General features: G+C 45.5%; 1 protein-coding gene across 3 annotated transcripts in view; it reads left to right on the forward strand.

The window, feature by feature from the left end:
* The first annotated feature begins 22 nt into the window (after nt 1–22).
* bmpr1ba (bone morphogenetic protein receptor type 1Ba) overlaps nt 23–24,908 on the forward strand; it is a 155,941-nt gene continuing 131,055 nt past the window's right edge. Inside the window, exons 1-2 of one of the 3 annotated variants that reach the window (XM_036979376.2) lie at nt 23–480; nt 20,735–20,800. The gene's annotated coding sequence lies outside the window, so the exon portion shown is untranslated. The remainder of the gene's footprint in view (nt 481–20,734; nt 20,801–24,908) is intronic. The other 2 variants (XM_036979379.2, XM_036979377.2) reach the window with 2 other exon arrangements.

A 24,908-nucleotide genomic window follows, 5' to 3' on the forward strand; every position in this document is an offset into this window, starting at 1 on the left:
ATGACTGTTCCACTGGCACACAGATGATATTGGTTACTTCAATGCCAAGGTAGCGTTGACCCCCAGCCGTTCCATATGTATTTGATCTATTTCAGAGCTACCACTCCTCATTCAACTTGTCAACCAATCAGCAAGGAGAATCAGGTGTGCTAGTTAAAGCTACAACAAAATTGTGAAACGTCTGGGGGTCCCCGAGTAGAGGTTTGAGAACCATTAACCATGCTTTCTTTAAAAGCTGTTTTCTTAACTGCAATTCTTCAAGACGTCGGTAGTTGGAGCGAAGGAACGGAGCATTTCTTAAGAAGTGTAACGCTTTTTTGAGAGGCAAGGTAGAGAGGTTGTTGACTCAAAAATGCGAACGTGAGACAACTGCAGAACGGAAAGACGGACGGTCGGGTCCTCTAGTGTTGAGAAGAGTATCATCTGTAGTGGATTCCCGAGGTGCTGACTACAAAAGTGTTCTATCATTCTGAGAGTAAGGTGAGAACAAAAAATGTGGTCTAGAAAGTTGAATTGCTTTGTGAGCTGGAGGCTTTTCAATTTCGAACAGTCGAATTGCTGCCTTCATCAGTCTGAAATGTACTGCGATAATCACAGGTAGAACATCAAAACATGTTTATTTAGTCACGGGAGTTGAGTCGTTGGCATTTTACACAATCAAGAAATGTAGCCTACCCTCCCAGTTTGAGACACTTTGTTGCTATAACACTTTTTGATGGCGTTTCAGATATCCAGTAGCTTACAATGACATCTCCAGAGCTCTATATATAATGCAACTAAAATGAGGCTTTTCACACAGCCTGGTCTCATAGACTAAACGTAATATTGTGACCGTAAATCCGGGTTATCAAATTAGTATGGCATGTTGCTTTTCACACAGCCTGGTCTCATAGACTAAACTTAACATTGTGAACGTAAAATTAGTGTGGCATGTTGCAATTTGTATGGTTACAGAAGATTATACACTTAATAACTTTGGGATCGGTGTCCTGTCCATGGGACTGTTGCGCTAACGTAGGCTAATGCGATTAGGATGAGGTTGTAAGTAACAACAACATTTCCCAGGACATAGAAATATCTGATATTGGCAGAAAGCTTAAATTATTGTTAATCAAACTGCACTGTCCAATTTACAGTAGCTATTACAGTGAAAGAATACCATGCTATTGTTTGAGGAGAGTGCAGTTTTGAACATAACGTTATTAATAAACAAATTAGGCACATTTGGGCAGTCTTGATACAACATTTTGAACAGAAATACAAATCAGTCTAAAATGGTACACATGCACTACTGCCATCTATCGGACAAAATCTAAATTGCACCTAGGCAGGAATAATACATTATGGCCTTTATCTTGCATTTCAAAGATGTTGGTACAAAAAATACAAAATAACTGTTTTTTTTCTCCTTTGTATTATCCTGTACCTGATCTATTGTGTTATATTCTCCTACATTCCTTTCACATTTACACAAACCTCATAGTGTTTCCTTTCAAATGGTACCAAGAATATGCATATCCCTGCTTCAGGGCCTGAGCTACAGGCAGTTAGATTTGGGTATGTCATTTTAGGAGCAAATTGGGAAAAAAGGGTTGGATCCTTAATTAAAGGAAAATTCCAAACAAAAGCTATATTTTTGTAGTTGTTTCATTAATCCATTGTTGATAAAGTCCCAAAATGTTTTGCTTGTCAGAAACAATGTTTTCAACATATGATGCAAAAGGCATTATACAGGCGATTTTTCTGTATTTTAAAAGATCCATATCTTAAACTTGATAGTTGACATGCAAAACATTTTGGGACTATATCAACAACGGACTAATCGTTTTTGGGTGGAATTGTCCTTTAAGGCTAACAAAAAGAGGGTGGTTGGTTGGGTGTATAACACGAGCATGTAGCAACCATAACCTTTTAGCGAACCCTAACCCTTTAACCTAACTCCTAACCTTAACCCCTAGCCTAGCCAAAGTTAGCCAGCTAGCTAACATTAGCGTTAGTCACCTTGCCATCTAGCTAACATTAGCGCTAGTCACCTAGCCATCTAGCTAACATTAGCCAAACAAATTGGATTTCGTAACATATCATATGTTGTGCAAGTTCGTAACATATTGTACATTTTGCAGATTCACAACATGTCAAACGTTTTGCAAATTCGTAGCATATTAGAAGGAATGGATGACATCCAGAAATGAATATATACCGTAAGAAACGTAACGTATACTCAATTGTGTTGTTGGCTTTACATACAGAATAATACAAAATGCTCTGAGACCATGTTGCAGCACATCTCAGCTAGCACATTTGGTTCCTTGGAAGTTGTTGGAACATATGTGTTTGACAAGTAAAACATTACGTTTTTTCAAACATTCTGAGAACAGAAGTGAACATTTTGCCTGTTCTGGGAATGTTTATTTTTATGTTGCAGGGAGGATCTGAGAACGTTTTACTCTGGTTCCTTGAAAGTTTTTCTGGGAGGTTTTATTAACGCTCTGAGAGAGGAAATGATTAGGTTATTGGAAGTTAATGAAATGACACTCTGAGAACATTCTCTAAATCTTGTGGAAGTTTTATAGTTATTGAAAGTGTTATTTTTTTCTATTCAATCTGTTGCGCTGAAGCGTAACAGGTTCCGTGATAGAAATTAAATGGTAATTTACGATTGAGCCGACGTATTATGTAGCGCGAATGCAGTCTGTTAAAGCTGGAACATTGCCTTTAAATTAAAATTATGCTGAATTTTCACGATATGGAATGAATAGAGCCCTAATAACAAAATGTAAAAGTTATTTGGAGGTTTTTGAATAGCTTATTGAAACATTCAGTGAATGTTTAATTATTTTTTTTTTTTAAATAACACTGCTAGCTTATTTTGGATAAGCACTTAAAGCACAGATAGGGCACATGGAAATTGATTTGTTTAGGCATTAATCATGCAAACACATTTATTTTCTATTGTGACACGGCATCGGTGAGAGATGAACCTATGATATTATTTTCTCTATCCATGGAATTCGTTCACTGCGCCATCAGGTTAGCGCTAGTATGCAATGTTTTTTAAAACACATACAAGCCTGTTCATTTTAGTCTAACAGACCCCATTTCAAAGGAAACAAGCACTCATTAAGATCAGGTGTGGCCAATTAGTGGGCACGGTTAACACACCTGAACACACTTAACAAAATGTTTGTTTTACGCTGAGAAAGGCAAGTATATGTTTTTAAATAACGTTATTAGAGCGTTTTCTGAACGTTACTAACACCGTTCAGAAGCATTACAACGCATGCCTTCAGGCCACATCAATGCGCACGCATAATCTTTGCGATTTTGTCAGCCAACCTGTCTATAGTGTAACGACCTTGGGTTTATTAGCACGGAAATGCTTTTTCGGCACAGTCGATGGGGCACCGGACCTCAGGCTCGAAGGTTGAGGGTTCGAGACCTGCTCCCTGCTGTTTCATTACAATATGTAACAGTATAGCTTCAGTCCCTCTCCTTGCCCCGAACCAGGGACCCTCTGCACACATCAACAGTCACCCTCGAAGCATCGTTACCCATCGCTCCACAAAAGCCGGTGCCCTTGCAGGGCAAGGGGAACCACTACTTCAAGGTCTCAGAGCGAGTGACGTCACCGATCGAAACGCTATTAGCGCGCACCACCGCTAACTAGCTAGCCATTTCACATCGGTTACATATACAGTATGTTTTTAGAATGTAATCTGAAAGTTACTAAAGTTTTCTTCATGTTCTGAGAACGGAATTAACAGCTTGTTTATATAATTATATATATTTTTTAGAACATTCCTAAAATATTGCCAAGAACTGATATAAAAAATAACCCTACCCGACTAAGGCAGCCCCCCCGCACCTCTCTGATTCAGAGGGGTTGGGTTAAATGTGGAAGACACATCTCAGTTGAAATCATTCTGACTAGGTATCCCCCTTTCCTACATTCTTAGAACATTGCTTAAGTCACACCATTTTTGAAAACGGTCCCAGAATATAGTAAAAATATAGCATTAAATACAACCACATGGGAACTTGTGTGGAATGTTCTGAGGAAGTACTGAAATTCCCACAGAATAACATTGTTTCTTAAAGTTCTCTGAACAATTTGAGAACATGACTTTAAATATAATCATGAGGAAACCTGTAGGAAACATTATGAGGAAGTACTGAAATTCCCACAGAGAACCTTTTTCATTGATGTTTTTGGAACTATTTGACAACATTGCCAATGTCAAACCATTTGGAAATGGTTTGTAATTAAATGTAACGATTAATGAACTTTTAGGAAACATCCTGTTAAAGTATTGAAATGCCAAGAAATTATATATTTTTTGGTTGTAAAATTATTTTCTGGGAAGGTTCAAGGTCATATTCAAAATAACCATAGGACAACGATGCTCAAGGAAAGTGTCAACCTGGATGCTAAAAGGCTGCATCTCAAATGGCACCATATTCCCTATTTATAGCACTACATTAAACCAGGGCCCCTAGGGTTGTTTTGACCAGGCCCCCTAGGGTTGTTTTGACCAGGGCCCCTAGGGTTGTTTTGACCAGGGCCCCTAGGGTCGTTTTGACCAGGCCCCCAGGGTTGTTTTGACCAGGGCCCCTAGGGTCGTTTTGACCAGGGCCACTAGGGTCGTTTTGACCAGGGCCACTAGGGTCGTTTTGACCAGGCCCCCTAGGGTCGTTTTGACCAGGGCCCCTAGGGTCGTTTTGACCAGGGCCACTAGGGTTGTTTTGACCAGGCCCCCTAGGGTTGTTTTGACCAGGCCCCCTAGGGTTGTTTTGACCAGGCCCCCTAGGGTCGTTTTGACCAGGGCACCTAGGGTCATTTTGACCAGGGCCACTAGGGTCGTTCGGACCAGGCCCCCTAGGGTCGTTTTGACCAGGCCCTCTAGGGTCGTTTTGACAAGGGCCCCTTGGGTCGTTTTGACCAGGGACCCTAGGGTCGTATATGAGCTCTATTTTTGCCTGGTGTTAAGGTGACGCTAGTGTCAAATGCATGTTAGTTTGAAATTTCGTCATTTAAACTGGGGCACTGGCATTTTCCAGCCCTAACGCCAGGTTCGGCAATTGACCCGTCTTATCTCAGCTCAGATGGGTGGGGAGAAAATATTTGAGGTATGTCCTTAACATGATCCAAAGTGGTAATTTCAGGCCAGCGCTGATAGGGATATTTAAAACCAACCAAAAGCTGGTTTTAGCGGTAACCCAGTTCGTTATGACATTAACTCTGACTGCAGAAACGCAGTCTATCCAGCCGTGACGCATTGTGCCCATATGGACATGGAACAAGAGTAGCCTAATGTGCTTTTGGTGCCTGTGTGCTTCGTATTTAGAAACATAAAAAATGAATGCTTTTTCCCCCATTTAGTTTTATTTGACTAAAAACCAAGCATAGTCTCCCCCTCCTCTCAATGAAACCTTTTTCTTTGTCTGTCCAATGCAATTGCAAGTAGTCAAGACTGTTGAAAAAAAAAGGTTTGGCTCCTGAGACTGCATGGGAAAAAAAATCTTAATCACCAAAATTGTACTAAAATATCAAGTTTGAGATGAGTAAAACAGTGAGATGACATTCCTTTTTTTTTTTTTTTATCTCTGCATTGTAGGCAGACCCACATTATTTTAGCCATGCTGGTCCTGTTCTGGATGTGCATGACCCCCCCCCCCCCCCCCTCCATCATGTAGGTTACGTGTCCATGCCCATCATGAAACCTGTATAAAGGGCCCTCCCTTAGGTCTACTGTAACCAATTCTGGTTCAACAGCAATGAATGTCTTTGTTTTTATTTTGGCAGTTTTATGATATCATTACATTTGACATGTATTTATTGTCGTTGTTAAAACCCCCCCTTCCCCCCAAAAAATGTGCTTGTATTTCATAGAATTTTATTGCAACCAAACTTATTAAAACGATTCACATTTCTGGTTTCATGGTGACAACGTCCGTGGTGCGCTCGCGATGCAATTTGAGAGATGTGTGAATGTGATCTTATCTGTAAGATGGTTCTGATTATGTTCATTAAACCTAGGCCTATTTGGGAGCAGTACAACGGTGAGAGGACATTCTCTCTTTTTAGTTAATATAGGATCTTTGTCCAGTAACTGTGAAAAGTTTGGGATGTGGGGAAAACCCTGCGTCGTCTACGCTGTTTTAATAGGATATGCCCACGGGGAGAAATGATGGTGTGACAGCCTATTGAAAACAAGGTTTTTATTTTGATTGTAATTATTCGTTCTGTTTTCATCAATAAATAATGTCATCGACACACCACACATTCTGATTGGCCAGTGAGAGGCCAAGCCTCGACACACCACACATTCTGATTGGCCAGTGAGAGGCCAAGCCTCGACACACCACACGTTCTGATTGGCCAGTGAGAGGCCAAGCCTCGACACACCACACGTTCTGATTGGCCAGTGAGAGGCCAAGCCTCGACACACCACACGTTCTGATTGGCCAGTGAGAGGCCAAGCCTCGACACACCACACGTTCTGATTGGCCAGTGAGAGGCCAAGCCTCGACACACCACACGTTCTGATTGGCCAGTGAGAGGCCAAGCCTCGACACACCACACGTTCTGATTGGCCAGTGAGAGGCCAAGCCTCGACACACCACACATTCTGATTGGCCAGTGAGAGGCCAAGCCTCGACACACCACACGTTCTGATTGGCCAGTGAGAGGCCAAGCCTCGACACACCACACGTTCTGATTGGCCAGTGAGAGTCCAAGCCTCGACACACCACACGTTCTGATTGGCCAGTGAGAGGCCAAGCCTCGACACACCACACATTCTGATTGGCCAGTGAGAGGCCAAGCCTCGACACACCACACATTCTGATTGGCCAGTGAGAGGCCAAGCCTCGACACACCACACATTCTGATTGGCCAGTGAGAGGCCAAGCCTCGACACACCACACATTCTGATTGGCCAGTGAGAGGCCAAGCCTCGACACACCACACATTCTGATTGGCCAGTGAGAGGCCAAGCCTCGACACACCACACAACTCAAAATCACGCCCCTTTTGACCTAAACACTAACAAGTGTGCCGATTTAATTGTGATAGTGAAAATAGAAACAATATTTCTGTCACACCCCTGAACCTATAGGACAACCGCCTGCTCTTAGATTGACCATCGTTAGGTTTGACATATGGTGGCCTGATTTGGGACTTTGCCATAATAGCCTCTATCATTGCACTACTATGTTTAGGAACCGTGGGGTCGGGGAGATGTGGATAGACACAACAGCAGTGCTTGGCTCCCTTTGTGTAACACATTCACTATGCAGTTAGTTTAGCGAGATAAAAACAGGGTGAGCTATACACACTGTTATATACACAACTGCTGATGAGGAATGAGATCCCGTTCCCTGATTGCCTCGTATAGCATCTCCATGTAACAAATGGTGCGTAAAAAGACTCTCATTAACTTGAATCAAGATGGGACTAAAGCCTCTCCATCATGATGAATACAGTGGCAGCAAGTCTATCATACGTAGCCTTGCAACAGCCTTGGCTTGGAGCTGATGTCCTGTCTGTGTAGTGTGAGGCAGCTTGATGTACCAGTACACCCCCTGGACAGGGCTCTAGTCTATCGTACAGCACTGGATATTCCATGCCTCTGAGTCAAGGCTGGAAGTAATAGTGCCTAATACACTGAAGAAAGGAGAGAAAAGAACTCAAACCAAATAAAGCCCCTTACTGTATAGTCGCCCCCCCCCCCTCCCCCTCCCCTCTCTCTGAGTCTATAACCAGGCCCAGCTGTCTGTCAGTGTGGATTATGACAAGCGTATGTCTGAGGAGTGTTTGACCATATGGCAATATGTGTCCAATTCTTACCTCTTCTCTCTGCGTGAGCTCTATCGCCTTGGGACCAAGCAGGAAAACAGTCAGCAAATATGAACAAGGGAAGTATATGAGCAGATGTGTGTGTCAGAAATGAGACACTGTGGCATTGTGAGGGTAGTTGTCTACTATTTAGCTAAGGCGTCTTAGATGAAAGCCAGCTTAATTGGGGAAAACCATTACGGATCCACAAATCAGTTCACTGTTTCAATTGACTGTGTCATTTGGTTTATGAAATGGGAATTGTCCAAAACCCTGAACAGTTCCATGCTGTGTCTGTGGTGTGCCACTATGGATCCCCTGACATCATCTGATGTCTCAGGAGGCTTTTGTGTGAGTGCTGAATTCGGTTCACATTTTGGTATGGAAGTAAAGCCAAAAGCCAAGAATAGCAGGTTTATTGAAGGAAATCTGAACTACTATCCTTCTGTTTAAATGACAAAGCAGCAGGCAGGAACACACACCCATCTAGGCTGTCCGTGTGATTTGTACCTGTTTGACTATGGTGTGACTTCAAAAGAGCTCTGTTGCCACAGGGCGAGGTGTAAACGAATGGCCTTTTGACTGTAATTAACTGAGTTCCTGGATTCTACCAGACAATCAAATAGCTGTTCATCAACCTGAGAATCAGATAAGGGACATGATCAAGTTCTTAATAAGTTCATGTCCTACTTTGTCATTTTGAAAGAACACTTTTTAAATATTCCTTTCAAGACTACACAATAATTACAACGTTACTGTAACAAAATCTAACATTCCACCCCATGTGGCTTATGGTTTCTCTCCATAGAGTTGTGAGTTGTATTAGTCCAGGATACACATGGTAGACACACCGTCCAACTAAGTGCTTCTTTACAGGTTCCTTCTCGACAACGCATCAGCAATAAGACATAATAAAAGAGAAGAATACCAACATGAAGTCAAATGGCTCATTAGAATATAATGAACATTTCAGCACAAGTATAATACAAGAAGACATATATCATTTTTAGAGAGAAAGGATCTTTTAAAGATCTACCCGAACGAGCCATGTAAACATCTTTCAGCACATTCGGGGTCATCAATAGTTCTAAGAATCTTTGATGGGGGGGTGGGGCCACAAAATGTGAATTCATCATGGGGGGGCAGATTTGGCAATTTAAAAATCAATTTCATGCATTTCTACTCATTTGCCATGGGGTAGAGAGAAAGATGTGCAGTTTTAAAGCCAAAACCTGCAATTCTACTAATTTGCCATAGGGTGGTGGATAGAGGTGTTTGGAGTTTTTAATATATCTGACTGAGAGTGACTAACAAAATCAATGGGGGCCCCCCGGTCTGTAATTCCACCATGATTACTATACGTTAAGATAGCTGGCCACTAGATTCATTTACAATGTTAATGTTAGCTGACATGAGTGACTGACATAACAAGAGAAACTGCTGATGCACAACCACAGTTCAAACGTTGTGTATTCTAACTCTAAATTGAGACCCCTACTCTGTTTCAAAAATGTTGTGTCCGCAGGCCTGGTAAAGGGCCACCAGTTGCCCATCTCAGGTGTAACACCTGCTGAGTATTTGGCTCTGTGCATCTCAAATGGCAACCTATTTCCAATATAGTGCGCTACTTTTAACAAGAGGCTTATGTTACACCCATCTCTGTTGGTCCATCCGCTGATGTTACACCCATCTCTGTTGGTCCACCCGCTGATGTTACACCCATCTCTGTTGGTCCACCCGCTGATGTTACACCCATCTCTGTTGATCCACCCGCTGATGTTTCACCAATCTCTATTGGTCCACCCGCTGATGTTACACCAATCTCTATTGGTCCACCCGCTGATGTTACACCCATCTCTGTTGATCCACCTGCTGATGTTTCACCCATCGCTGTTGATCCACCCTCTTCTTTTGCCACGCCCACTTTCAGACATTTTCCGCGTTCACGTGCTAGTCGGGACTAGGAAACTCTGAAATTTCCGAGTTGCTAACTGATTGTAGTTATACACCTTCCGCGTTCAATGAATCAGCATGTCGGACATTTCCGAGTTTCCTAGTTCTGACTAGCATGTGAACGTGGCAACTCCAAGTATGCAGTTACCCATACTTGGACCCTGCAGCCAAACTTCCTTCTCTGTAACGACAGGAAGTAAGCCCAGCCAATAGGGGAAGAAATTCTGAGCTCTCTTTAATGAGTAAACTTTGGGGTGGTTCAGCAGGGCACAATGTTGTGGAACTTTCTGATTTTATAAATCTGTTATGTAAAAGAAACATGCCTCCCTAACATGTAGAATAAGGAATCATGTCGGCGTCATTAATTACATTTCTATCTGCAATGTTCCACAGCGTTTTCCTACTGAACGTGGCCCTGCAAGGCTAGCACGTTCGGCGACGCGGTTGATGCAGGAGTCTAGCGAGCTACATGTCTCTGGCTACAGTAGAGAGTAGAAGAACTTGTCTGTTCTGCAGAATGCAGTCTGGCTGTTTGATGTCTGAAGCTTGATATTCCCGACAACAAAGATGGGTTTTAAAGCCAATAATTTATCTGGATCTACACATGGTAAATATTCTAGATCTAATTTCCACAGGCGGCTAATCAAAGATAACCCGATTAGCATACATTATCCGGGATATGGAGAAGCTGAGGGGAAAAAGGGACTGACTGTCACATCGTGTGTGATCCACAGATGGCTTTCATTTTGTCGCACTTAGTTTTTTCTTTGGCACTGTAACGAGGATGAGTTGGACTCTTGACACCTCTTGATTTTTTCCCCCTCTAGCGCTTTATCTCTGTACACACACTGGGTAGAATTCCTCAGGGGAGACAACATAGAATTCCAAGTTGATGGAGAATTAAACTGAAGTAGAACAATACAACACACTGCCTTTGTGTCTATAATACACTGCTCAAAAAATAAAGGGAACACTTAAACAACACAATGTAACTCCAAGTCAATCACACTTCTGTGAAATCAAACTGTCCACTTAGGAAGCAACACTGATTGACAATAAATTTCACATGCTGTTGTGCAAATGGAATAGACAACAGGTGGAAATTATAGGCAATTAGCAAGACACCCCCAATAAAGGACTGGTTCTGCAGGTGGGGACCACAGACCACTTCTCAGTTCCTATGCTTCCTGGCTGATGTTTTGGTCACTTTTGAATGCTGGCGGTGCTTTCACTCTAGTGGTAGCATGAGACGGAGTCTACAACCCACACAAGTGGCTCAGATAGTGCAGCTCATCCAGGATGGCATATCAATGCGAGCTGTGGCAAGAAGGTTTGCTGTGTCTGTCAGCGTAGTGTCCAGAGCATGGAGGCCCTACCAGGAGACAGGCCAGTACACCAGGAGACGTGGAGGAGGCCGTAGGAGGGCAACAACCCAGCAGCAGGACCGCTACCTCCGCCTTTGTGCAAGGAGGAGCACTGCCAGAGCCCTGCAAAATGACCTCCAGCAGGTCACAAATGTGCATGTGTCTGCTCAAACGGTCAGAAACAGACTCCATGAGGGTGGTATGAGGGCCCGACGTCCACAGGTGGGAGTTGTGCTTACAGCCCAACACCGTGCAGGACGTTTGGCATTTGCCAGAGAACACCAAGCTTGGCAAATTCACAGATGAAAGCAGGTTCACACTGAGCACATGTGACAGACGTGACAGAGTCTGGAGACGCCGTGGAGAACGTTCCGCTGCCTGCAACATCCTCCAGCATGACCGGTTTGGCGGTGGGTCAGTCATGGAGTGGGGTGGCATTTCTTTGTCCATGTGCTTGCCAGAGGTAGCCTGACTGCAATTAGGTACCGAGATGAGATCCTCAGACCCCTTGTGAGACCATATGCTGGTGCGGTTGGCCCTGGGTTCCTCCTAATGCAAGACAATGTGGCTGGAGTGTGTCAGCAGTTCCTGCAAGAGGAAGGCATTGATGCTATGGACTGGCCCGCCCGTTCCCCAGACCTGAATCCAATTGAGCACATCTGGGACATCATGTCTCGCTCCATCCACCAACGCCACGTTGCACCACAGACTGTCCAGGAGTTGGCGGATGCTTTAGTCCAGGTCTGGGAGGAGATCCCTCAGGAGACCATCCGCCACCTCATCAGGAGCATGCCCAGGCGTTGTAGGGAGGTCATACAGGCACGTGGAGGCCACACACACTACTGAGCCTCATTTTGACTTGTTTTAAGGACATTACATCAAAGTTGGATCAGCTTGTAGTGTGGTTTTCCACTTTAATTTTGAGTGTGACTCCAAATCCAGACCTCCATGGGTTGATACATTTGATTTCCATTGATAATTTTTGTGTGATTTTGTTGTCAGCACATTCAACTACGTAAAGATTACGTAAAGTATTTAATAAGAATATTTCATTCATTCAGATCTAGGATGTGTTATTTTAGTGTTCCCTTTATTTTTTTGAGCAGTGTATATAATGTACAGTACCAGTCAAAAGTTTGGACACACCTACTCATTCAAGGGTTTTTCTTTGTTTCTACTATTTTCTACATTGTAAAATAATAGAAGACATTTAACGTTCTGAAATCATGTAGTAACCAGAAAAGTGTGTGTATATAATATATACAGTTGAAGTCGGAAGTTTTTCACAATTCCTGACATTTAATCCTAGTAAAAATTCCCCGTTTTAGGTCAGTTAGGATCACACTTTTATTTTTAGAATGTGAAATGTCAGAATAATAGTAGAGTGATTTATTTCAGCTTTTATTTCTTTCATCACATTCCCAGTGGGTCAGGAGTTTACCTGCACTCAATTAGTATTTGGTAGCATTGCCTTTACATTTTTTAACTTGGGTCAAATGTTTTGGGTAGCTTTCCACAAGCTTCCCACAATAAGTTGGGTGAATTTTGGCCCATTCCTCCTGACAGAGCGGGTGTAACTGAGTCAGGTTTGCAGGCCTCCTTGCTTGCACATGCTTTTTCAGTTCTGCCCACACATTTTCTATAGGATTGAGGTCAGGGCTTTGTGATGGCTAGTCCAATACCTTGACTTTGTTGTCCTTAAGCCATTTTGCCACAACTTTGGAAGTATGCTTGGGGTCATTGTCCGTTTGCGACCAAGCTTTAACTTCCTGACTGATGTCTTGATGTTGCTTCAATACATCCACATAATTTACCTTCCTCATGAAGCCATCTATTTTTTGAAGGGCCACCAGTCCCTCCTGCAGCAGAGCACCCCCACAACATGATGCTGCCACCCCCGTGCTTCAAGGCTGGGTTGGTGTTCTTTGGCTTGCAAGCCTCCCCCTTTTTCCTCCAAACATGACAATGGTCATTATGGCCGAACAGTTCTATTTTTGTTTCATCAGACCAGAGGGCATTTCTCCAAAAACTACGATCTTTGTTCCCATGTGCAGTTGCAAACTATCAGAAGCCATGACATCATTTTCTGGAATTTTCCAAGCTGTTTAAAGGCACAGTCAACTTATTGTATGTAAACTTCTGACCCACTGGAATTGTGATACAGTGAATTATAAGTGGAATAATCTGTCTGTAAACAATTGTTGGAAAAATTACTTGTCAAGCACAAAACAGATGTCCTAACCAACTTTCCAAAACTATAGTTTGTTAACAAGAAATTGTGGTTGAAAAATGAGTTTTAATGACTCCAACCTAAGTGTATGTTCATTTCCCGACTACAACTGCATACATACATGTATGCATACATACATGAGATTCTTCAAAGTAGCCACCCTTTGCCTTGATGACAGCTTTGCACACTCTTGGCATTCTCTCAACCAACTTCATGAGGGAGTTACCTGGAATGCATTTCAATTAACAGGTATGCCTTGTTAAAAGTTCATTTGTGGAATTTCTTTCCTTAATGCGTTTGAGCCAGTCAGTTGTTGTGACAAGGTAAGGGAGGTATACAGAAGATAGCCCTATTTGTTAAAAGATCAAGTCTATTATGGCAAGACAGCTCAAATAAGCAAAGAGAAACAACAGTCCATTACTTTAAGACATGAGGGTCAGTCAATACAAGAACTTTGAAAGTGTCTTCAAATGCAAATCACAACAACCATCAAGTGCTATGATGAAACCGGCTCTCATGAGGAGCGCCACAGGAAAGGAAGACCCAGAGATACCTCTGCTGCAGAGGATAAGTCCATTAGAGTTAACTGGCTCTCATGAGAACCACTACAGGAAAGGAAGACCCAGAGATACCTCTGCTGCAGAGGATAAGTCCATTAGAGTTCCCAGCCTCCCAAATTTCAGCCAAAATAATTACTTCACAGAGTTCAAGCAACAGACACATCTCAACATCAACTGTTCAGAGGAGACTGCATGAATCAGTACCTTCATGGTCGAATTGCTGCAAAGAAACCACTACTAAAGGACACCAATAAGAAGAAGAGACTTGCTTGGGCCAAGAAACACGAGCAATGGACATTAGACCGTTAGTAATCTGTCCTTTGGTCTGATTAGTTCTTTGGTTGAGATATTTGGGGATATTTGGTTCCAACCGCTGTGTCTTTGTGAGATGCAGTGTAGGTGAACAGATGATCTCTGCATGTGTGGTTCTCACCGTGATGCACGGAGGAGGTCTAATGGTGCTTTGTTGTTGACACTGACACTGATTTATTTACAATGCAAGGCACACTTAACCAGCATGGCAACCACAGTAGTCTGCAGTGATACCATCCCATCTGGTTTGACTTAGTGGGATTGTCGTTTGTTTTTCAACAGGACAATGACCCAATACACCTCCAGGCTGTGTAAGGTCTATTTGAACGAAAAGGAGAGTGATGGAGTGCTGTATCAGAGCCTTGCCTCCACAATCACCTGACCTCAGCCCAATTGAGATGGTTTGGGATGAGTCATACCGCAGAGTGACGGAAAAGCAACCAACAAGTGCTCAGCATATGTGGGAACTCCTTCAAGACTGTTGGAAAAACATTCCAGGTGAAGCTGGTTGAGAGAATGTCAAGAGTGTGCAAAGCTGTCATTAAGGCAAAGGGTGGCTACTTTGAAGAATATAAAATATATTAAACAATTTTTGGGTTACTACATGATTCCATATGTGTTATTTCATAGTTTTGATGTCTTCACTATTATTCTACAATGTAGAAAATAGTAAAAATAAAGAAAAATCCTTCAATAAGTAGGCGTGTCCAAACGTTTGACTGGTGCTGTATATGTATGAAAGGTTACAAAGGAGTCTGGCAGCCTGAAGTTTGATCTTGACTTCTTTTCTGCTCCTTGTCTCTTGGGTTATCACAAATCTGCCGAAGATGGTCAAGATGCTAGTGAAGGAGTAGATGTGCTCACATCATTTTTTAAAACATGAATGGAAATGCTGTTGAGGGATTTACAGTATGTGCAGAAAGCTATCGGTTCTCGTGTTATAGTCAACGTACGCTTACGTGGAAACATCTTTTGATGTTCGATTGGAATGGCTTTGGTTTTGGGATAATATTTGACAATGTCCTTTACTGTACTATAAGCCCATGTGAGACCTAACTATATGAGTGTGACATTAGGTCACCACTGGTAAGCCTTGTCTGAGCCAGTTCTAGCACTGGAGTTTCAGGTCTAGCGCTGTAACAGTTTAGTCTTCTCTCTGCTCCTTTGAAAAACGTTTTTTTTCTCTGAGGAATTCTATTTTCATTCAAATATCCATTCTTTTGCTCCTCAACTGCACATGAATCTTAACTATTTTAGCACTGTGTTAGCAAATAGAGGATGATATTATCTACACCTGATAGCTCCGGTTAGATAGTTATCTAGCAGGAAATTGGGCAATTTGGGCCCAGCTGCTGGAGGTGAGTGATGAGGTGGGACTGACCGAGTGAGGTGGGCCCACAGCGGGTTGAGCCCAGGGGGAGAAGGGAATGCAGGGAGCTCCTGCCAGTTCCTCTAGTCTGGTCCCACACACCGATTTAACTGATTCTGTGTGTCTCAGCGGTTCAGATGGGACTAACACCAGGGATGACTTTTAACCTACTTACCACACATGATTCAGTCCTGGGCGGAGTGGGCGCCCATCTGTAACTTTTCTGAGTTCCCTCTCTTGTTCACACTAGTTCCAGGTTTTCATCTCTTCTCTCTCTGCTCTCACATATGATTATCCTCTTCTCACTCACACACACTGTGATCAGCTATGTAAAGGTCCTCTAGCACGGTCAGCCCACAGGACTAGCTCCTCTCGGTCAGTCAGCCCACAGGACTAGCTCCTCTCGGTCAGTCAGCCCACAGGGCTAGCTCCTCTAGCACGGTCAGCCCACAGGACTAGCTCCTCTCGGTCAGTCAGCCCACAGGGCTAGCTCCTCTAGCACGGTCAGCCCACAGGACTAGCTCCTCTCGGTCGGTCAGCCCACAGGACTAGCTCCTCTCGGTCGGTCAGCCCACAGGACTAGCTCCTCTCGGTCGGTCTGCCCACAGGACTAGCTCCTCTCGGTCGGTCTGCCCACAGGACTAGCTCCTCTCGGTCAGTCAGCCAACAGGACTAGCTCCTCTCGGTCAGTCAGCCAACAGGACTAGCTCCTCTCGGTCAGTCAGCCAACAGGACTAGCTCCTCTCGGTCAGTCAGCCAACAGGACTAGCTCCTCTCGGTCAGTCAGCCAACAGGACTAGCTCCTCTCGGTCGGTCAGCCAACAGGACTAGCTCCTCTCGGTCGGTCAGCCCACAGGACTAGCTCCTCTCGGTCGGTCAGCCCACAGGACGGTCGGTCAGCCCACAGGACTAGCTCCTCTGTCAGTCAGCCCACTGGACTAGTTCCTCTCGGTCAGTCAGCCCACAGGACTAGCTCCTCTCGGGCGGTCAGCCCACAGGACTAGCTCCTCTTGGTTGGTCAGCCCACAGGATGGTCGGTCAGCCCACAGGACTAGCTCCTCTCGGTCAGTCAGCCAACAGGACTAGCTCCTCTCGGTCAGTCAGCCCACAGGACTAGCTCCTCTCGGTCGGTCTGCCCACCATCACTAGGTGCCCCCCCCAAATGACACCCTATTTCCTACATAGTGCACTACTTTTGACCACAGGCCTATGGGCAAATAGGGTGCCATTTGGGACAGCCTAGATCATCTACAGTATGTGGTTAGGAGAGGCCCATGATGCCTCACCAAGGTAATCGCTAAAAGATGAATCACTGAAAGATCATCACTGAGGCCAAAATTCCTTTAGGAAGAGGAGCGATAGCCGGTCATCTTGTTCCACTTTAGAATAATTTCACCCTTTTCGTACCTCACTGACACTTGACTCTTTTGTCTTGGGTACCATTTCTTCCTTGATAATGTCACAACTATTAATCTCCCACAATTTGCCCAAATGTGCTTCAGTCTCAGTGGTTAAGGAGGGAGAGAGAAAAGAGGGAGAGAGGATAAATTATTTCAAGCTGTTGCCCTGGTGAGTGATTTGCCCGGAAGGGCTTTAGCATACTGAGAGATGGAAAGCATTGGCTTCCTGTTATTAGAGGAATACATGGGGAATGAGAGAGAGAAAGAGCTGGAGAGAGAGGAAGGAGAGCTTGAGAGAGAGAGGAAGAGATAGAGAGGAATGAGAGGGAGAGGAAGGAGAGCTTGAGAGAGGAAGCAATATGGAGAGAGTAATGGGGAGAGAGGGGCAAACGTCTTAAGCAGATGGTATTGATGATGAATGAATACTTCTCCCTGACATGGAGGAATGCCATTTGCAGTTCAAAGTTTGCGGTGTTCATGAAAAGTTCCCAACACCTTTTCATAGAAGGTTCATGTTGAGACTAGGCTCCTCCTCTTAGGCAGGCAGCTCTCCCTTTGGCCCCCATTCAGTCCCAGGGGCAGAGCTCTGCTACTACAGCCCTGCAGGCAGGAGAGGAGTGCTGCAGGAGAGGAATGACAAATGGGCTCCCCCGTCTTCGCTCATGAGTTGTGCAGATGTGTGTGTGTGTGTGTGTGAGAGAAAGAGAGAGGAACTGTGTGTGTAAGAGCTTGACGTGTGACCGCCTGTGTGTGTTGGGTTTTCAAGCTACGCAGGCAACACCACCCGTTGTTAATAATCAAACTGCCCTTTTCTCTCTCTCCCTCTCTCCCTACGCACTTCTCTCCATCTCTCCTCTCTCTCCCTCTTCTCTCTCGCCCTCTCTCCCTCTTCTCTCTCGCCCTCTCTCCCTACGCTCCCTCCTCCCTCTTCTCTCCTCCCTCTTCTCTCCTCCCTCTTCTCTCCACACTCTTCTCTCTCCGCACTCTTCTCCCACCCTTCACTCGTTCTCCCTCCGCTCTCTCTCTCTTCCTCCGCGCTCTCCCTCCGCGCGCTCTCCCTCCGCTCGCTCTCCTCTCTCTTCTCTACTCGCTCCGATTTTCCCTCCGCTCTCTCTCCCTCCTCGCTCTCTCCCTCCGCTCTCTCTCCCTCCGCTCTCTCTCCCTCCGCTCTCTCTCCCTCCTCGCTCTCTCCCTCCGCTCTCTCTCCCTCCGCTCTCTTTCTGCTCTCTCTCTCCCCTCTCTTCTTGCTCTCTCCTTCCGCTCTCTCTCCCTCCACTCTCCTCTTCTTCCTCTCTCTCGCCGCTCTCTCCCCTCTCTTCTTGCTCTCTCCCTTCGCTCTCTCTCCCTCCACTCTCCTCTTCTTCCGCTCTCTCTCCGCTCTCTCTCTCCGCTCTCTCGCCGCTCTCTCCTCTCTCTTCTTGCTCTCTCGCCGCTCTCTCCTCTCTCTTCTTTCTCCGCTTTTTCTCGACTCTCTCTGCTTTTCTCTCTGCTCTCTTCTCTCTCCGCTCTCTCTTCTCTCCGCTCTCTCCTCTCACTTTTCTCCTCTCACTTCTCTTTGCTCTATTCTCTTTGCTCTCCGCTCTCTTTTCCACTCTCCACTCTCTCCTCTCTCTCTGCTCTCTTCTCTCACCGCTCTCTTCTCTCTGCTCTCCTCTCTCTCTCTCTCTGCTCTCCTCTCGTCTCTCTCTCCCTCCGCTCTCCTCTCTTCTCTTTCCGCTCTCCTCTCTTCTCTCTCCGCTCTCCTCTCTTCTCTCTCTCCGCTCTCCTCTCTTCTCTCTCTCCTCTCCTCTCTTCTCTCTCTCTCCGCTCTCATCTCTTCTCTCTCTCTGCTCTCCTCTCTTCTCTCTCTCTCTGCTCTCCTCTCTTCTCTCTCTCTCCGCTCTCCTCTCTTCTCTCTCTCTCTGCTCTCCTCTCTTCTCTCTCTCCGCTCTCCTCTCTTCTCTCTCTCCGCTCTCATCTCTTCTCTCTCTCTCTGCTCTCCTCTCTTCTCTCTCTCTCTTCTCTCTCTCTCTCTCTCTTGCTCACTCTTCTCTCTCTCTCGCTCACTCTTCTCTCTCTCTCTCGCTCACTCTTCTCTCTCTCTCTCGCTCACTCTTCTCTCTCTCTCGCTCACTCTTCTCTCTCTCTCGCTCACTCTTCTCTCTCTCTCGCTCACTCTTCTCTCTCTCTCTCTCTCTCTCACTCTCTCCCCTCTCTCTCTCTCTCACTCTCTCTCTCTCTCGCTCACTCTCTCCCCTCTCTCTCTCTCTCTCTCTCGCTCACTCTCTTCTCTCTCTCGCTCACTCTCTCTCTCTCTCTCGCTCGCTCACTCTCTTCTCTCTCTCGCTCACTCTCTTCTCTCTCGCTCACTCTCTTCTCTCTCGCTCACTCTCTTCTCTCTCGCTCACTCTCTTCTCTCTCGCTCACTCTCTTCTCTCTCTCTCTCTCTCGCTCACTCTCTTCTCTCTCTCTCTCGCTCACTCTCTTCTCTCTCTCTTCTCTCTCTCTCGCTCACTCTCCTCTCTCTCTCTCTCTCTCGCTCACTCTCTCTCTTCTCTCTCTCGCTCACTCTCTCTCTTCTCTCTCTCTTCTCGCTCGCTTTCTCTCGCTTGCTCTCTTCTCGCTCACTCTCGCTCTCTCTTCTCGCTCACGCTCGCTCTCTCTTCTCGCTCGCTCTCGCTCTTCTCGCTCGCTCTTGCTCTTCTCGCTCGCTCTCGCTCTCTTATTTCTCCGCTCTCTTATCTCTCCTCTCGCTCCGCTCTCCTCTCGCTACGCTCTCCTCTTGCTCCGCTCTCCTCTTGCTCCACTCTCGTCTCGCTCTCTTCCCTCTCTCTCCGCTCTCTCCGCTCTCTCTCTCTCCGCTCTCTCTCCGCTCTCTCTCTCCGCTCTCTCTCCGCTCTCTCTCTCCTCGCTCTCTCGCTCCGCTCTCTCGCTCCGCTCTTCTTGCTCCGCTCTTCTCGCTCCGCTCTTCTTGCTCCGCTCTCTCTCCGCTCTCTTCTCTGCTCTCTCTCCTCGCTCTCTTCTCTGCTCTCTCTCCTCGCGCTCTTTCCGCTCTCTTTCCGCTCTCTCTCCGCTCTCTTCTCCGCTCTCTCTCATCTCTCTCTCCGCTCTCTTCTCCGCTCTCTTCTCCGCTCTCTTCTCCGCTCTCTTCTCCGCTCTCTTCTCCGCTCTCTAGCTCCGCTCTCTAGCTCCGCTCTCTCGCTCCGCTCTTCTCGCTCCGCTCTTCTCGCTCCGCTCTCTCTCCGCTCTCTCTCTCTCCTCGCTCTCTTCTCTGCTCTCTCTCCTCGCTCTCTTTCCGCTCTCTCTCCGCTCTCTTCTCCGCTCTCTTCTCCGCTCTCTCTCATCTCTCTCTCCGCTCTCTCCTCGCTCTCTTCTCCACTCTCTTCTCCGCTCTCTAGCTCCGCTCTTCTCGCTCCGCTCTCTTCTTGCTCTCTCCTCGCTCTCTCCTCGCTCTCTTCACGCTCTCTTCTCTCTCTCCGCTCTCTCTCCTCGCTCTCTTCTCCGCTCTCTCTCTCCTCGCTCTCTTCTCCGCTCTCTTCACTCTCTCTCTCTCTCCATGCTCTCTTCTTTCTCTCCGCTCTCTTCTCGCTCCACTCTCTTCTCTCTCTCTCCTCACTCTCTTCGCTCTCCCCGCTCTCACTCTCCCCGCTCCCTCTCTCTCCCCGCTCTTCTCTCCTCTTCCTTCCTCCTTTCTTTCACTTACTCACTCGACTGCCATCTCTCTCCCCAGGGCTCCCCATGCGCTTTACTTCTGGCAGATGGGATGAAAGATGAATCAACATTCCTATTTTGAACAGTAAGTCTGATTGATCAGCAATACAGTATATTCAGGATCCTTTTCACATAGCAACTGAACTCTCCCTAATTGAGAGAACCTCAACGTTCTAATGAGCCAATATGATAACTAATGATTACTGTCGTTGATTCAAAGAAACTCGATCAATGAAATACTGTTGTTATTTCCTGTGAAGACAGGAGTGCATGGTAGTTGGTCCATGACAATTATGTCATTGTGAGAAATTGAATATTACTGTATCCGGTTTCTCTATTTGTTCCCTTTACCTGTCCACTGAATTTATTGTTATCCCGCTTACTTATCGAATTTCCCTGTGTATCTGGGGGCCTGTGATTTTGTTTATCGTGTTCCAGTCCTGTAATTGTTTACTTATTGAGTCTTCAATAGAATGATTCAATAGAATGATTCAATAGAACAGAATAGAATGAAATATCTCTCCACACTGTACAGTAATTGGCATCACACACACACACGCACACAATCTTGTTCTCCCTCCTCTTCTCTGTTTGTTGTCTGGTGGGGTGTTGTCTCCTTTCCCCAGACCAGGTCTGGTTCATGTTGAGAGCTTCGTACCCTCAGTCTGACAGCTGACTTCCCAGCAGGTCACTCCCTGACTGGCCTCCCAGCACATTGATGCTGATGTGGAATAAACCAGATTAGAGCTAATGGAATCAGCAGCACGGCTGCAGAGACAGACACGCACTGGGTGTTTGTGTGGGAGGACGAGAAGAGGCAGCGAGACCAGATCATTTGCAGAGGAGTCGGCTGTTGTTATTTTGCTAGAACGAGATATGGTGTTCTGCAGATGTCTCTCACATGGCCCTTGTTGGATCCCATCTCAATCCTGACAGACAGACAGACAATCGGCTAGTGAACTTTGCATTGCAGTGGTGCCTTGACCTGTAACAGGAAGTGCCATCACCTATAGTATCAGAAGATCCAATCAGGGCATTGGGAGGGATCTGCAGTGCATTGGAGAAATTCACTCAAAAGTGGACATTCTCAACGGCCAAAACCGTGGAGAAATTGTTTGCTGTGATTGTTATTAGTGGTTTTTCATATTTAAGAGAGTCTTATGGCTTCAGGGTAGTAGCTGTTTGGAAGCCTCTTGGACCTAAACTTGGTGCTCCGGTACCGCTTGCCGTGTGGTAGAGAGAACAGTTTATGACTAGGGTGGCTGGAGTATTTGACAATTTTTCGGGCCTTCCTCTGACACCGCCTGGTATAGAGGTCCTGGATGGCAGGAAGCTTGGCCCCAGTGATGTACCGGGCCGTTCGCACCACCCTCTGTAGTGCCTTGCAGTCGGAGGCTGAGCAGTTGCCATTCCAGGCAGTGATGCAACCACTGCCAGTCATGCTCTCGATAGTGCAGCTGTAGAACCATTTCAGGATCTGAGGACCCATGTCAAATCTTTTCAGTCTACTGAGGGGGAATGGGTTTTGTCGTGCCTGCTTCACGACTGTCATGGTGTGCTTGGACCATGTTAGTTTGTTGGTGATGTGGACACCAAGGAACTTGAAGCTCTCAACCTGCTCCACTGCAGCCCCGTCGATGAGAATGGGGGCGTGCTCTGTCCTCTTTGTCCTCGAGTCCACAATCATCTTGTTAGAGCCGATTTGGACATATTTGTATAAAAGACAGAACATACAGAGCTCCATGTATATTTGTGTAAATATGAATGTATATGATGAAATATTAGGTACCTTTTTTATCATTTATATTTACCTGATTGAGATATATTCATTGGTTGTTAGTGTAATTTAGTTTTTGGCCCCCCCTCTTGCCCATTCATTGTATTGTGGTAGGTGTGTTAGGATAAAGGCAGGAAGTTGGGCTTTCGGGGGGAAGGAGTCCTTACTAGACGCGGGAGCGGTATAGTTTTTTGACCATACAGACAGACATACAGACAGGTCATATTATGTATTTTCCATTTTAAGTAATCTATGCTTTAAGTTGATTGGAGAATATTTTTATTTGTTAGATATAAGAAGAATAAACATTTTTGTTGCACCATATCCCTGGATGCCATTGAATGTTTGGCCGTTAGGAAACCTTGAGTGTGGACTGTATGCGTACTAAACAACCCCGCTTCAGGCTTGGGCAGTGGCTATGGTCAAGAGGAAAGGAAGCCACTACACTACTTTTGTCTTGATCACGTTGAGGGAAAGGTTGTTGTCCTGGCACCACACGGCCAGGTCTCTGACCTCCTCCCTATAGACTGTCTTGTTGTTGTCGGTGATCAGGCACTGTTGTGTCATCGGCAAATGTAATGATGGTGTTGGAGTCGTGCCTGGCCGTGCAGTCATGAGTGAACAGGGAGTACAGGAGGGGGTTGAGCACGCACTCTTGAGGGGCCCCTGTGTTGAGGATCAGCTTGGCGGTTGTGTTGTAACCTACCCTTACCACCTGGGGGTGGCCCGTCAGAACGTCCAGGATCCAGTTGCAGAGGGAAGTGTTTATTCACCGGGGTCCTTAGCTTATTGATGAGCTTTGAGGGAACTCTGGTGTTGAATGCTGAGCTGTAGTCAATGAATAGCATTCTCACATAGGTGTTCCTTTTGTACAGGTGGGAAATCGGCAGTGTGGAGTGCAATAGAAACTGCATCATCTGTGGATCTGTTGGGGCAGTATGCAAATTGGAGTGGGTCTAGGGTTTCTGGGATAATGGTGTTGATGTGAGCCATGGGCCAGCCTTTTGAAGCACTTCATGGCTACAGACGTGAGTGCTACGGGTCGGTAGTCATTTAGGCAGGTTACCTTAGTGTTCTTGGGCACAGGCACTATGGTGGTCTGCTTAAAACATGTTGGTATTACAGACTTGGACGGGGAGAGGTTGAAAATGTCAGTGAAGACACTTGCTGTTTGGTCAGCGCATGCTCGCAGTACACGTCCTGGTAATCCGTCTGGCCCTGCGGCCTTATTAATGTTGACCCGTCTAAAGGTCTTACTCACATTGGCTACGGTGAGTGTGATCACAGTCTTCCGGTACAGCTGGTGCTCTCATGCATGTTTCAGTGTTATTTACCTCGAAGCAAGCATCAAAGTAGTTTAGTTTTTTATTTATATTTTATTTATTTGTTTATTTCACCTTTATTTAACCAGGTAGGCTAGTTGAGAACAAGTTCTCATTTGCAACTGCGACCTGGCCAAGTTAAAGAATAGCAGTGTGAACAGACAACAACACAGAGTTACGCATGGAGTAAACAATAAACAAGTCAATAACAGTAGAAAAAAAAGAACCTATATACAGTGCCTTGCGAAAGTATTCGGCCCCCTTGAACTTTGCGACCTTTTGCCACATTTCAGGCTTCAAACATAAAGATATAAAACTGTATTTTTTTGTGAAGAATCAACAAGTGGGACACAATCATGAAGTGGAACGACATTTATTGGATATTTCAAACTTTTTTAACAAATCAAAGACTGAAAAATTGGGCGTGCAAAATTATTCAGCCCCTTTACTTTCAGTGCAGCAAACTCCAGAAGTTCAGTGAGGATCTCTGAATGATCCAATGTTGACCTAAATGACTAATGATGATAAATACAATCCACCTGTGTGTAATCAAGTCTCCGTATAAATGCACCTGCACTGTGATAGTCTCAGAGGTCCGTTAAAAGCGCAGAGAGCATCATGAAGAACAAGGAACACACCAGGCAGGTCCGAGATACTGTTGTGAAGAAGTTTAAAGCCGGATTTGGATACAAAAAGATTTCCCAAGCTTTAAACATCCCAAGGAGCACTGTGCAAGCGATAATATTTAAATGGAAGGAGTATCAGACCACTGCAAATCTACCAAGACCTGGCCGTCCCTCTAAACTTTCAGCTCATACAAGGAGAAGACTGATCAGAGATGCAGCCAAGATGCCCATGATCACTCTGGATGAACTGCAGAGATCTACAGCTGAGGTGGGAGACTCTGTCCATAGGACAACAATCAGTCGTATATTGCATATATCCATAAAAAGTGTTGTTTAAAGTTTGCCACAAGCCACCTGGGAGACACACCAAACATGTGGAAGAAGGTGCTCTGGTCAGATGACTTTTTGGCAACAATGCAAAACGTTATGTTTGGTGTAAAAGCAACACAGCTCATCACCCTGAACACA

The sequence above is a fragment of the Oncorhynchus mykiss genome, chromosome 6 (assembly GCF_057628025.1).
Source record: "Oncorhynchus mykiss isolate SJ-2025 chromosome 6, ASM5762802v1, whole genome shotgun sequence".
Lineage (NCBI taxonomy): Eukaryota > Metazoa > Chordata > Actinopteri > Salmoniformes > Salmonidae > Oncorhynchus > Oncorhynchus mykiss.